Source organism: Felis catus, chromosome B3, assembly GCF_018350175.1.
Source record: "Felis catus isolate Fca126 chromosome B3, F.catus_Fca126_mat1.0, whole genome shotgun sequence".
Classification (NCBI taxonomy): Eukaryota; Metazoa; Chordata; class Mammalia; order Carnivora; family Felidae; genus Felis; species Felis catus.
This window is the reverse complement of record NC_058373.1, coordinates 109402249-109417300: the sequence shown is the minus strand read 5'-3', so window position 1 is coordinate 109417300 and position 15052 is coordinate 109402249. Positions and strand designations below refer to the sequence as shown.

The 15052-nt window shown below is 38.9% G+C and overlaps 1 long non-coding RNA gene across 1 annotated transcript in view; it reads left to right on the top strand.

The window, feature by feature from the left end:
* LOC123386345 overlaps nt 1-14173 on the top strand; it is a 33969-nt gene extending 19796 nt beyond the window's left edge. The window contains exon 3 of the long non-coding RNA XR_006600130.1: nt 13614-14173. This is a non-coding gene — a long non-coding RNA (uncharacterized LOC123386345). The remainder of the gene's footprint in view (nt 1-13613) is intronic.
* Nucleotides 14174-15052: the final 879 nt, after the last annotated feature.

The window sequence follows — 15052 nt, the reverse complement described above, 5'->3', positions numbered from 1 at the left end:
AGGCATCACAACCGAAAGGGACAATTCTAGGGTAAAAACCACCAGATGACACATGAAAAGATGCTCAACATCACTCATCATCAGGGAAATACAAATCAAAACCATAATGAGATACCACCTCACACATGTCAGAATGTCTAAAATTAACAACACAAGAGACAACAACTGTTGGCAAGGATGCGGAGAAAGGGGAACCCTCTTGTACTGTTGGTGGGAATGCAAACTGGAGCAGCCACTCTGGAGAACAGTATGGAGGTTCCTCAAAAAGTTAAAAATAGAACTACCCTATAATACAGTAATTGCACTACTAGGAATTTACCCAAAGTTTACAAAAATACAGATTCGAAAGGGTACCTGCACCCCGATGCTTATAGCATCACTATCAACAACAGCCAAACTATGGAAAGAATCCAAGTGCCTATCAACTGATGAATGGATAAAGAAGATGTGGTATATATACAATAGAATATCAGAAAGAATGAAATCTTGTCATTTGCAATGCTGTGGATGGAGCTAGAGTATATTATCCTAAGTGAAATAAGTCAACCAGAGAAAGACAAATACCATATGATTTCACTCATATGTGGAATTAAGAAACCAAACAGATGAACATATGGGAAGGGGGAAAAAGAGAGGAGAAACAAACCATAAGAGACCCTTAACTATAGAGAACAAACTGAGGATTGGTGGAGGGAGGTGGGTGGGGGATGGGCTAAATGGGGGATGGGTATTAAGGAGGGCACTTGTCATGTTGAGCACTGGGTGTTGTATGTAAGTGAAGAATCACTAAATTCTACTCCTGAAAACAATATTACACTGTATGTTAGCTAACTAGAATTTAAATAAAAATTTGAAAAACAAAAAACAAACATAAAAAAAAAATCCCCAACAACGTGTTCTTCAGATACAACTCCAGGACCCCATCAGATATTTTTTCATTCAGTTCTTACCTCATACATTTTCTCATTGGATTTCCTTTTACTTTATTATCTCCCTCTATAAGTATCTTTTGTCTGTCTACACTATTCCACTTTTATCCTTTAATTTTTTAAACTTACATACCACAATAAGTTTACTTAATATCCATCACCTCACCTCATACAGAGAGAAAAAACAAACAAACATTTTTTCCTTGTGGTTGGAACTCCCAGGATCTACTCCTTTACATTTAAAAATTTTATAATATAAGGTTTAAAGTAGCAGATGCTCAAATATTCTTGGGCAAAAAGAAAATCATATCTATGAAGCAACTATGACTTCTTATTTTTTCTCTCTGCCAACAATGATCAGTTGGAAAGTAGGAAAATATTTTCCAGTAAATAACTCACATATTTGGACATGCCTAGCTGTTTAGATGAGGGATGAGAAAATGTATAACTTTATGTGAAGAGAAAGTTAAAAAAATCTCTATCAGGTCTTTTGTGAAAGTGATTAAAGCATTTACAAATAGGAAAGATGTGTATTCAGAAGAAAACATTATAAAGAAAAAGAACAAAAATTATGCTGTGATTTTAAAAGTTTAAGAGATAAAAGATATAGCAAAAGGCATTTAACAGAGTTCATTTACTTAGTCGAATAAAAATATCTTTTGACTGGAGAAACAGATTTCTTTATAAAGTACTATTCACATAAATTATTCAAAGACAATGGGAAATTTAATTGCAGATCAAGACAGATCTTAGGGTGGGTTTTGGGTGTGACAGTCATGGTTCTCAAATTTCACTCTTAAGAGTTATTCCTTTGGATTCTGAAGATCTTCTGTCCCTCCAAGGCCCCGAGGAAAAATACAAGTATTTCTGGAGGGTATGATTATTGTCCTTTCTGTTGTTTTTGAAAGCAAGAGTAGTATCTGAGACTGGAGGAAGAGACGGAGGGGCTTAATCCCTTCTATTTCACAGATAGAGCAAGAGCTGTGTTACCCAGAGCTGTGTGGAAAGTTAAAGGCTGAGAATCAGAACAATGACTTGTTAATTCACATTCTGAGGATTATCTTGATCAGAAGGGCAGGGAACTCATTCTTGGAAAGTGAATGCATAGATTCCAGGGGAAAGAGTAATGACCTCTAAATGCGTGGAATACTTGGCATCACCATTCATAGAGATTGCTTTTGTTCACAACAGAATCCAACCTACTGTCTCGAGAAGTCACTAAATGAATCTTAGGAACTAAAAACTCAGTTCGTGCCTTTGTCTAGGGGGGTCACTGGGTATCTTTCTCCACCTAGTGGCCAGTGCCTCCGGACCACAAAACTAAAAGACAATTGGTTATTGTGGCAATGAAATAAGTGAGGTTTCTTGTTTTGCAAGAAAACAAGGCTATCAAATCCTAGAACGAAGAAGATATTTAAGCATATGTTTGGAAAAGCCAGTGGGCGTATTAATGATTAGGTTCGCTTGCGTCAGGTTGGCTCCCATTGTTCAGATGACGTGCTTTGCATTCCAGTGGAGAAAGAGCAGTTGGGAAAACTTGCTGATCAAATAATGCACACAAGTGGAGTTAAAGCTTGAGGCCAATTTTATAATATGCAATGTTCACATTATAAAGCCCACTTTCCAAGGACAGAAAAAGATGAGATTTAAAGACTCTTTGATTGTTAATGTTATGTGACTTTTGGATACTCTGTCTCAGTTATGCTCTGGGCGTAGATAGGTACTCAGTAAAAGTCTTTTGTATTTGATTGAAATTGATAGATCCCTCTGTGCCTCAATTCTTAAATTGTTCTTGTCTCTACTTCTCCCACCTAAAATCATATTCCATTAAAAATAAATACATCTTTTAAAATATGCACCTAAGGAGCATGTTTCAGTCGTTTTCATGTTGGTCTCTGCAGAATTTGACACTGTTGAGTGCTCCCTCCTGGAAACTTTGGTCTTCCTCTCTGCTCTGGTTTCCATGACAGCATCCTCTCCTGCTTGCCTCCTACTTCCCTGGCAGGATTATTTTTTTTTTTTGTTTGCTCTCCAGCATTACCCTCCTTTTGTGGTCTCTTAAATACTACTGTGGCCGAGGTTCTATTTTTAGCTCTCTTTTCTCCATCCCACTTATCTGCCTCCGTGGTCACTCACCATTGTGAACTCTGATGCAGATGCTTGTGGTCTCCAGTCTCCATCTTCAGCTCCCCCCCTTCTCTCCTGAGCTCCGGACCAAAGTTCCTGTCTATCTGTTAGATATTTCCACCACCAAGTCCTGCAGGCACCTGGAAACCCTGGGAAGTCCTAACTGACCTCATTATTTTGTGCCCTTCTGCTACTTGCACTCTTGCCTACATTTTCCATCTGGATATATAACATTGTTATTTCAGTAGTCAGGATCCAGAGGGTGAATGGTGTTGTCTTCCTGACATCAAGCACCGACTTGATTCTGATTAAGAAAATTAATGTTAATAAAAAGAACTATGACTTATTAAGCAGTGAAGAATTTCTATACCCTGTTTAGTGTTTCATATATTGTACCAGATAAATTCTGAACCCACAACATATTGCCTATATCAGCTTTATTTTATTTATATATATATATATATATTTTAATTTTTTAAATGTTTATTCTTGAGACACACAGAGAGAGACAGAGCATGAGTGGGGAGGGGCAGAGAGAGAGGGAGACACAGAATCTGAAGCAGACTCCAGGCTCTGAGCTGTCAGCACAGAGCCCGACACAGGGCTCAAACTTACAGAACGGTGAGATCATAACCTGAGCTGAAATCAGACGCTTAATCGACTGAGCCACCCAGGCACCCCTATATTACCTTGATGTTAGCGTGGCTATGGTGAAAAGTTCTGTGCCGGTTGCCATCACCCCACCTTAAGGACTTGCTCTAACTTTCCTGCCTCAGGGCTTCCTCTGAGACTGGGGAAGCCTGTTGAGCCAGTGAATAAGACAGCCAGGATGTGACGGGAAGATAAAGCTCCTTAGCAAGTGAGGAGTGGGAGTTAGTGGAGAAATGTCTCAGCTTCCTATCTTTCAGAAGCACAATTTTGAGGGCCATTCTGTTAGATTCCTCTAAAGGAATCTTGCAGGATTCCTCCAAAGACCCCTTGTAGGATTGAGCCCAGGTTGCCCAGAATGGGAACCAGTCCAACAATATATTCTTAGTTGGCTTGACATTCCTCCTTTTCTTGCCCTACTCTCCCTGCTCCCTGGGGAGCACCTCTTAAACAAGCTCTCTGAACCTGGGTCTTGTCTTAGGCTCCACTTTTGGGAGAACTCAAATTGAAACACACACATTTAATCCTCACAATAGGTCTTCCTGTGAGATAATGCTATCCTTAGCCCCATTGTATAGATGAGGAAACTGACACATAGAGGTTAGTCAATTTAGCCGGGGTTAGTCAGCCTGTTAGTTGAACAGCTGGGATTTGAACATAGGCGCTCTGACTCCCAAACCTTCTGTCTGCCCATACAACGATCTGATGGGCAAGTGGGAGAATACCTGAGCAATTATACTTGATTGGCTCTGATATCCATATGTCATTGTCCCTTCAATGTCAAGAGATTTTTTTTTTTTCTCAGCCTTTTCCAGTTTTGTGATGAGAATTCTCAGGAGATTTTTGGTTTGATGTTGAGTAGAATGGAAAGATTTGCAATTAAAGACCTGTACATCTAAAAAGAAAACAAAGTAGACTTGTATTTTTTGATAAATCTGAAGGACATTAATGTTTCACAAGGGAACTATGTGTGATTTCTGAAACTTTTGACACTTTGTTCACTGGAGGTTAATGCTTGGATGTTCTTTTGAATCTCTTTGCTTTTTGTTTCCATAAAATGAGTATGCAGCTTCACTGATAAAAGGCATTTTTAAATGTAGATAAAAATGTGATAATTTATACTAATACATGGTAAGAATTTTGGAAACATTAGTGGCTTCTCAAATAATCTTACTGACTCAGACAAAAGGAGAAATAAAATGTGAGAATTCGCTTTAATTTAGAGTAGCAGATGGATTTTGAAACATTTTTTGAAATTGCGAATAGGACAAGGGAAAGGAACCGTGTGTTTCCCTACATGCCTTAGATATGTGATCTCCTTTCACTTGCCATGAACCCTGCCAATATTCTTGTCATTTTTCTTGTTTTACAGATGAGGGATTAAGTTTAAAGGATCTGACAAACTCCCTTCAAATCACACAGTTATGAAGTGGGAAAGCTGGGGTTTACACTCGGTCTGAGTAGCTCTCCAAACCACACTCTTATTACCTTGCCTGGGCAATAGAATATAAGTCTAGGATGCAAGGATTTTGTAGTTGCACATTTAGAAAATGCATGTCTTTCCAGGTTACATGACATGTCACCTATAGGCAGATGGTATGGTATATAGAATATGCACAAGTACTGTGGACCTTAGATCAATGCAATGACTTCCCTTGGAATAGCTACCTCCAAATTTCCTCAGTGTTCCCAGGAGCAATCGAGAATTTTACATATAATATAAACTCAAAAGTATTCTAATTTATAAAACTACAAGACTCGGCTAAATCACAACACCAAAAGGAATTAACTTGCATTGCTCTTTTACCAGAAAAATGTCTGACACGGAATGTTTTCTTTTATACCAGGGATGGGCACACTGGCCAAATCCAGCCTGCCACCTGTTTTTGGTGTCTGTGAACTAAGCGTTTTTACATTATTAGATTTTTTTTAAGTTTATTTATTTTGAGAGAAAAGAGACAGTACAAGTGGGGGAGGGACAGAGAGAGCAGGAGAGAGAAAGAGAATCCCAAGCAGGCTTCATGCTGCCAGCACAGAGCCTGACGTGGGGCTCGAACCCATGAAGCCGTGAGATCATGACCTGAGCTGAAACCAAGAGCTGGACGCTTAACTGACTGAGCCACCTAGGCACCCACATTATTAAATATTTTTTTTAAAAAAGTGAAGGGAAAAAAATACTTCATAACATAAAAGTTATATAAAATTTAAGATTTAGTGTGCATAAATAAAGTTTTATCAGAAAACAGCCATACTCATTCATTTGCATATTGTTTATAGCTGCTTTTGCACGACATCTGCGTTGAACAGTTGTGACAAAGACTGTATGTCTCTTAAAGCCTAAAATATTTACTATCTGGTATTTTACAGAAAAAGTTTGCTGCCCCTTGTTCTATACTATTTGGTGGCTAGAGGTGAAACTTTGAGCATTGGTTTTCTTTGGCTTTGTTTTTAAAAAATCATTAAAATCCAATGCAAATACAATATACGCTCAAATACTAATGTGCATGTATGCTTTATTTATACATGCTAGATTTTCTTTGTTACTTTCAAGATGATGCTGTCATGAAACATTTATCTTCCAGTGTTGGTTCTAATAATAAAGAGACACAGGGATGTGAGAAGCAAATTCATACTGGGACTGAGCCATTCCTTAAAAAGCAATTTTGCTGGTAGGAGTCATATTACCAGTAGTAATAATGGTGACCTAGGGGCTGACAGTTTAGAAATCACTTTTGGACACCAACTCACATTTAATATTGATTTAACTTAATTTTGTGAGATATTATTATTACTTCCTCTTTCGTTTACACATAAGGAAAACGTGAGATTAGCTGACTTGTCCAAGATCCCCAAATCAGTAAGTGTCAGAATCCACACCCAAACACAATGGTTACTTCTTTTTTCTGGGGGGGGGGAGGAGGAGGAGGAGGAGTAACTTCATTATTAAAAGGAAATATTTATGATTTTACATCCATGAGCAATAAGAATATTTTGGTATCAGAAAAACGATGGGGCACTTGGGTGGCTCAGTTGGTTAAGCGTCAGACTCTTGAATTCAGCTCAGGTCAAGGTCCCAGGGTCGTGGGATCAAGCTCTGAGCTGAGACTGGAGCCTGCTTAGGATTCTCTCTCTCTCTCTCTCTCTCTCTCTCTCTGCTCCCCCCACCCCCACTCATGCTTGCCTGCTCTCTCTCTTTCCCTCAAATAAAAAAAAAAGTGATGGGAATTTACTTAAAATAACAGATTTTGGAATTCTGATTTTATTTTTGGATGGTTTTACTATTTACAGTGTTCTTTGAAGCAACATCCTTTTATCACCATAATTGCCAATATTTCTTTTATGCCAGTTAAATTGTCAGCACCGAAATAGATTTTGCAAGTAGTGACATATGTGAGTGCATACTAAAATTATTTTTACTTACATGAGGAAAATATGCTCATTTGATTATAGAAAAATGCCATTTCAGTATTTTTCTGAATGAAAACCAATATTTTAAATGAAAAAAATATACATATGACTGAATTTAACAGGGTCCTAATAAATGGCTTATTTGGATTTGTAGTTTACATAAACTCATTTTATTTATTTTTTGCATATTCAGAAATATTAATACAGAACAGATGCAAGCACTATGTCAGGTATTGGTGATGGGAGATTATCCTGTACCTTTATTAAGTTCATGATCTATGGAAAGATTAGCACATGAAGTGATAATTACAATGTAACTCAGGATGATAGGTGCCATCATGGAAATCTATATAAAAGTACTATGGGTACTAATTAATTCTTATTGGAAAATGGGAATATTGTCAGAGGGTAGGTGGAAGGATTGGGTGAATGGATGGTTCCATCTAAATAGAGAATATAGAAGAGAATATAGAAGGGAAGTTTGGGGTGATAGAAAGTGAAAGACTGGATGAGAGGATTGGGGTGAGGAGACGTAAGTGACTTTGGTTTGGATATATTGAACCACTAACAGTCTAGTGAGAGCTAATATAAGACTACAAATGGTTGCAATATTTTGTGTGAAAAGGGCTGTGATCAACAGCATGGGGTACCAAAGGAGAACCAAAGATGGGCACTGATTTTGACCAAATGAGGAAGTACAGAAGAGCTTCCTGAAGGAAGTCACCTTTAAGCAGATACTTAAAGAGCAAGAATTATCTGGATAAGATTGGCAGGTCAGGGCCACCATAGGTGACTGTGTAAATACTACACTACTCCAGGGGATGCTGGTCACATCGACTCAGGTGTGAATGCATTTCCCTGGAGTTTTTCAGTGCACAACCCATGCAACCATATATGCTGGTCCTATATAGCAATAGGTTTTGGATGTTCTAGGTAGAAAGGGATGAAAGAGGGACAGTGTTCCAGGAAGAGTAGGCCACAAGGGCTCTGAAGTAGGAGAAAACATGATATGGTCAAGGAGTAAAAAATGGATTTTAGTTTCTGTTGTAGACTGAAAGAGTGGGGTGGAAAGGTAGAGGAGAAATGACCAGAAATAAAGTTACAGTGCTAAGTATGGACTAATCATCCAGATAGTTGAAATCAGATAGGATGTTGCACTAGAGATGGAGAGAAATGAATATCTCAGGAACAGATTTAAGCTTGAAACAAGCTTGAAATGCTTATACGAAATTCTAGAAAATGATGCCTAATAATAAAATAAGAATAGCAAACACATTGTGTTTATTATATTTCAGGTACTATTCTAAAAACTTTACATATATTACATATAAAAAACAAGCTTTACATATAATCTGAACAATAATCCTATGAAGTAGACATTATGATTTCTCCCCGACCCCCAGTATTATAGATAAAACTATAGCAAAGAGAGACCTTAGGTGACTTCCCCAAGACCACACAGCCCAGGCATTCTGGCTCAAGTCCATACGTTTAACCGCCACACTCCTTTGCCATTCAATAAAAAGTCAAAATAATGGAATTGACTAGAAGTCAGACATGAGAGGGCAGTAGATGTACATTTGGAAATCATCAGCAGAGAGAAAGGGAAGACTCAGAGAGAGCGGTGCCCTGCAAGGCAAGGGAAAAGTTTCACAGACAAGGACCAGTGGACAATGTCAAGGGCAGCAGAATGTTCTACTGAAGAAGTTACCAGTCTTCACAGGCTTTAGTAATAGAGGGTCATGAATGACCCTGGTAGAAGCAATTTTAGAAGAATGATAGGGGTAGAAGCTAGAAGATTCCAGGTTGAAAAGTGGGTGGCTACTAGAAATAATGGAGGGAGCCACGACAGATGTTGATGGAAGTGGAGAGGGGGTATTAAGGAGAGGAAGAAGTTTAATCAAGGTGTGTGTGGGGGAATCTATTATCTATCTGTCTATCATCTCTATCTGTCTGTCTATCATCTCTATCTATCTCTCTATCTATCTCTCTATCATCATCATCTATCTATCATCATCATCCACCAATCTATCAATCAACTATCTCATGTTAGGTTATTGGAAAGTAGGAACTTTTTCCCCATGAGTAGTCACTGATTTTTAGGAAATCTGTGTTTTTAGGAAAATGCTTTTGTTCCACAAATTTTAACTGTTGACATACGAAGACAAGAGATTTATAAAACTAGAGCTGGTGATTCTGTTAGTCTAGAAAGGTCTATGTTAAGGTTTAAAAAATTCCCTCAATCTTTCCCAGTGACAATCAAAACCAAAGAGATACCTTCTGTGGCTGTGAAAGTGTTCAGTTGTGAAGTATCAATATTGAATATTTGTTAAAGTATCTATGAAGAAGAATTTACTTAGCAAAACTCCCTGAAGTCTTATTTATTTTTTAAATATATACTTTTAATGTGGTCCTTTCCTTCCTAGTTTGCATTTTATTTGATGCTCTTATTTCTATCCTCCGCATCCTTACTGTGCTTTTTATGGGGCCTATTCTTCCCTGCGTTCCTTGTAATTTAGTCTTCATTTTTAAATTTTTTTTTCAACGTTTATTTATTTTTGGGACAGAGAGAGACAGAGCATGAACGGGGGAGGGGCAGAGAGAGAGGGAGACACAGAATCGGAAACAGGCTCCAGGCTCTGAGCCATCAGCCCAGAGCCCGACGCGGGGCTCGAACTCCCGGACCGCGAGATCGCGACCCGGCCGAAGTCGGACGCTCAACCTACTGCGCCACCCAGGCGCCCCTAGTCTTCATTTTTAAATGCCTTCATCTTTTCTTTTCTTTTCTTTATTTATTTTCCTGTGTGCTGTCAGTTCCTGTTGCACATCCTCCTGTTATCTATTATCATTTCCTCTTGTCCGGCCGCCATCTGTTCTCTGAGTTTTGGTATTTCTCCTTTAGAGTTTCAATTGCTGCATAGAAGTTTAAAACCCTCAGTTGGAATGTTAGATTGCACTTTTCATCTGCTTTGTGCCAGTATTTTCCTGGTGTTTTCAGGGTCTTACAGTGTCTGTAAGAAAGCTGTTTTACTCTTTTTCATCTTTTAATTTTTCTCGTAGGAACTTTGTGTGAATGTAGAGCACAGTACTTTGTTGTTACTCAGATTTCAATTTTTTTTAAGTTTATGTATTTATTCTGAGAAAGAGAGTGCAGGAGAGGGGCAGGGGCGGGGGGAGAACGAGTTCCAGACAGGCTCTGTAATGCCAGCCAGCACAGAGCCCGATGTGGGGCTCAAACTCACCAACTGAGAGATTATGACCTGAGCCGACATCAAGAGTCGGCCATTTAACTGAGCCACCCAGGGGCCCCTGTTACTTATATTTTAATGAGACATATTTTTGTGATGTTTATAGGAGGTTCTTACGGAGGCATATGGCCAGGTTAGATCTCCAGGCTTCATGGCTCAAGGGCATCCTCTTCCACTCCCCTAGCGAAAAACTTAAAGTATGGCTTTCCGGTGTGGTTCCCTCAATTAAAATTATTATTATTTTACTCAGGTGTAATTAACATTTATTTAGGTCTTTGACTTAATTTTTACTTCTTTGATCAGTGCACATATTTTGTTAATGTCGTACCTATTATAAATAGTTCCGTTTTTAGTTCGATTTCCAGGGGTGCCTGGGTGGCTCAGTTGGTTAAGCCTCTGACTCTTGATTTCTGCTCAGGTCACGATCTCACAGTTTGTGAGTTGGAGCCCCATTTCCAGCTCTGTGCTGACAGTGTGGAGCCTGCCTGGGATTCTCTTTCTCTCCCTCTCTCTGCCCCTCCCCTGCTTGCTCTCTCTCACTCAAAATAAAGATAAAATTAAAAATTATTAAAAATTCAATGCCCAATTTTTAATTGTGAAGAGTGTGTTCAAATACAATTGACTTTTGAATATGGACCTTGTATCTTAAGATCTTGCTAAACTCACTCATTAGTTTTAGGCTTTTTTTTTTTTCAGATTCAGTGGGATTTTCCACAATGACTGTCACATTGTCTGAGAATAGACACAATCTGTATAGCTTTATTGCTTTCTTGCCTTATTGATTAGGAATTACTTCTTTTGTGTTCACACTTTGCATGTGAAGTTTAGGTGTTGATCCGCACTTGAGGGGGATTTATATGCAGATCACGGGCTTCCTTTCCTCAAGGCTCCCTTCTCTTTGTGATTTTAATGTTAAAGTTTTATCCCCTGTAGTGCCCAGACTCCAAACTCTTTTCTCCATAGTCCATTAAGAGCCATATATTTTTTGTACGGGTCTAATCCTCTGCTTATGGGAAACTGAAAAGCAATCTCAGGAAAAGGGCTGGGTGAATTCGATAAAGCTCACTACCTGTACCTTCTTTCCCACATGCATCAAAACACGGCCTGTGCTTATTCCCCCTCAATCCCTGCAGTTACTTTAAAATATCTTGTCCAGGTTTTGTAATTTTTTCCGGTGGGATGATTAGTTTGGTATCAGCCACTCCATTGTGACTGATATTGGAAGCTTTTAAGTGTACTTTTAAGTGAAAGAAAAAAAGGAAAATAGAAAAGCTGATATTAAGGATTTGTTTATACAGATGAATTGCAGCCTTTTCCCTTTCTCTATGACTCGGGTTCATGTATAATTATTTAAAAGTGCTTGGGAACGCAGCCAGGTTGAGGAGTGGCTGCTTAGGTATCTGCAGCCTTGATATTGTTTGTTGCCATTGTGCCATGGTTACCATTTCCAAAATGGAAACCCATAGTATGAATATGCACGTGAGATGCACCGAATGTTCCAACCTTCTCTTGCCATTTCCACCGTGCCAGCAAGTGTTTTCCTTCCCCCTAACCAAGCTCCTTGAAGTATGGCTCCAGGCATATATAACACTTGCTGATTTGTTTCACACCTTCCTTTGATAGACTCAGCATTCACCCTCTCAATTTGATTTCAGACTAGTTTATACCTTTCTTTAGTAAATCATAGTGTTACCTCCCATGCTCTGGGCCCCATGTGGAGTATACATTTCTTAAAAAAAAAAAGGACTTTGTCATCTATATATTTTGTGCCGACCTCAGATCATGACAGAATCTGTTGGTTCACAGCTGTTCCATAAATATGCTTACCGGCTAAATTACAGTTTTATATAACATTATCTTTTAGTTGCTATAACTAGAGTTTCCCAAGGTTATTTTTTCAGATGTTATTGGTGTTCAATCTAAAATTAACTCCTTCAGTAAACAATGTGAAGCATAAGAGCTGCTCCAAGGAAACCACAAATATCGTCGATGTCTATCGCCTATGTAGTGCTACAGAACAGACATTACCAACATTTTTCTATGACCCTTAACTTCAGGGATTTATACAAAAGTGAAATAGGATGTACATTAAATTTCAGGAACTCACAATGCTGAGCTCTCTCAGAAACACAGTTAGTGAAGGGTGCCTGGGTGGGTCAGTCGGTTAAGCATCCAACTTCAGCTCAGGTCATGATCTCACAGATGGTAGGTTTGAGCCCCGCGTCAGGTTCTGTGCTGACAGCCTAGAGCCTGGAGCCAGTTTCGAATTCTATGTCTCCCTCTCTCTCTGCCCTTCACCTGCTCACACTCTGTCTCTGTCTCTCTCAAAAATAAATAAATATTAAAAAATTAAAACAACAACAACAAATGGTACAGTATGTGTGCTGTAAGTTAGTGCAGAATTGCTGGGCACTTGGGTTATGTTGTGTCATGGCTGAAAGAATGCGAGCGGTCGTTCTGCTATGCCCAGGAGTCCTCATTTGTGATCCATTAATCTTTTGCCATTGACCCTCTTGTGAGCAGATTAATTGTAGTAGAAAAATATGGACATTTTATAATGAGACTCAATTTGTTCTAAAAATGAAGACCATGAATGAATGTTTCTCTTCTTGTGTTTCCTGATAGGGCTTCAAATTGAGAGACAAAAATAAATGTTAGAAATATCTAGACGTTGGCCTTAGAAATTGAAAATGATCACAAGCTCTTTGAATTACATCTGTTAGCACCGAGGCCTGTTCCTTATTCTCACCACGCTGAGACTTCCTTTTTTGTCAGAGATTAATGTTCTCTCCTTATTCATACAAAAGATTAAAGAGGACATATAAATATGAAACATATGTTTTTCATTAATCAAAGTTTTAATTCATCTTCTTGATAGACATCAAAAGATATAAATTGCTGTGTGAGAGGTAGAATTATACAATGCAACTAATATGAAGTGGGTAGTTTTATTCGAATTATGTAAAAGTATTTAATGTATTTCTTTCTTCTCATGGTAGATGAGGACTTGAGTGATGGCTGATGATACTTGCCCAATAGGAATCATTTGCTTTCTTTTCATAGAAGCCTAGCCTTTCCTTCTCTTGGGAACAAGGGTGTTTGGCTGGGAGTAAACAAGGGTGTTTAGCTGCGGGAGGGGAAGAAGGTATGCCAGGGGAAGGAAAATGGAGCTAATTGATTGTGATAATACAGTTAGAATTGCAGTGCTGGAAATGATATTAGAGATGATCTATTCACGATCCTTGTGTTACAGGTGAGAAAAACTGATATTTCAAGCAGAAGAGGACTTGCATGATGTTGGCTGAACAGGAACATAGCCAGGAAAGGTGCTCTTTATCACGCCATAATGCTCACAACCCGCACTCAGTACTCACGCCGCTCTTCAAGAGTGGGGAGTCCCCCAGCCCCACAGAATATAAAGGATGGGTTAAAGGGGGTAATTCCTGCCTAGGGTGTTCCATGAGCCAGGGAAACAAGAACATTCATATTTAGTTTTTAAAGGTCTTTATGACAAAGTAAAGTAGGGTCAAATGAGCACTGTAAAGGAGCTTCATTCTCACGCAGGCTGTCTACAAGCTCCCTTCTAGCTCCCTGTTCTCACACCCAGTGAGCCAGATCCCTTCTGCTAAACCAGCAGCACAGCTCAGGGGAGACTGCTCAGAAGGGAAAGTGAAGGGAAATGCAACACCAGTTCTAACACTGCTGAATTTTGCTGACTAGCGTCGGGTGGTTTTGACCTTGTAAATAAAGGCAAAGTGGTTTAAACATCGAAATGTCTCATATTTAAAAAATCTGTGGAAATTATAACAATGACACCAGGTCAAACCAGAAATGGTTGAAAAATATTTAAATAACACCAAAGAAATCTGTTCTTCCTCCACCCTTCCTTTTTTGCCCCATGGTACCACTGGCATCCGATTAATGAGATTCCAGCTCTTTTCTATGTGTATGCAAACAAAAGAATTAGGACTTTACTTTGTTTTTTTTTTTAAATTTTTTTTTCAACGTTTTTTATTTATTTTTGGGACAGAGAGAGACAGAGCATGAACGGGGGAGGGTCAGAGAGAGAGGGAGACACAGAATCGGAAACAGGCTCCAGGCTCCGAGCCATCAGCCCAGAGCCTGACGCGGGGCTCGAACTCACGGACTGTGAGATCGTGACCTGGGTGAAGTCGGACGCTTAACCGACTGCGCCACCCAGGCGCCCCAGGACTTTACTTTGTTTTTATAAACATGAAGCTGCATTTTGCACACCCGATTTTTTTTTTTAGTAGGCTTCATGCCCACCGTAGGACTTGAACTCACAACTCTGAGATCGAGACCTGAGACGAGACAGTCAGTTGGTTAACCAACTGAACCACTTAGGTGCCCCTGCACACTTGATTTTTAACCTCAGTAATATTTCTTGGATTGTACCACATATCAGTACCTAGTTACATACTATTCCGTAGTATGGTTATTCTATTATTCATTATAACATTTCTGTGTTGAAGAACATAAAAGTCTATCAACCGATGAATGGATAAAGGAGATGTGGTATATGTATATAATCGAATATCACTCAGCCATCAAAAAGAATGAAATCTTGCCATTTGCAACAATGTGGATAGAGCCAGGATGTATTATGCTAAGCAAAAAAAAAAAAAAAAAATCAGAGAGAGACAAATACCATATGATTTCACTCCTATGTGG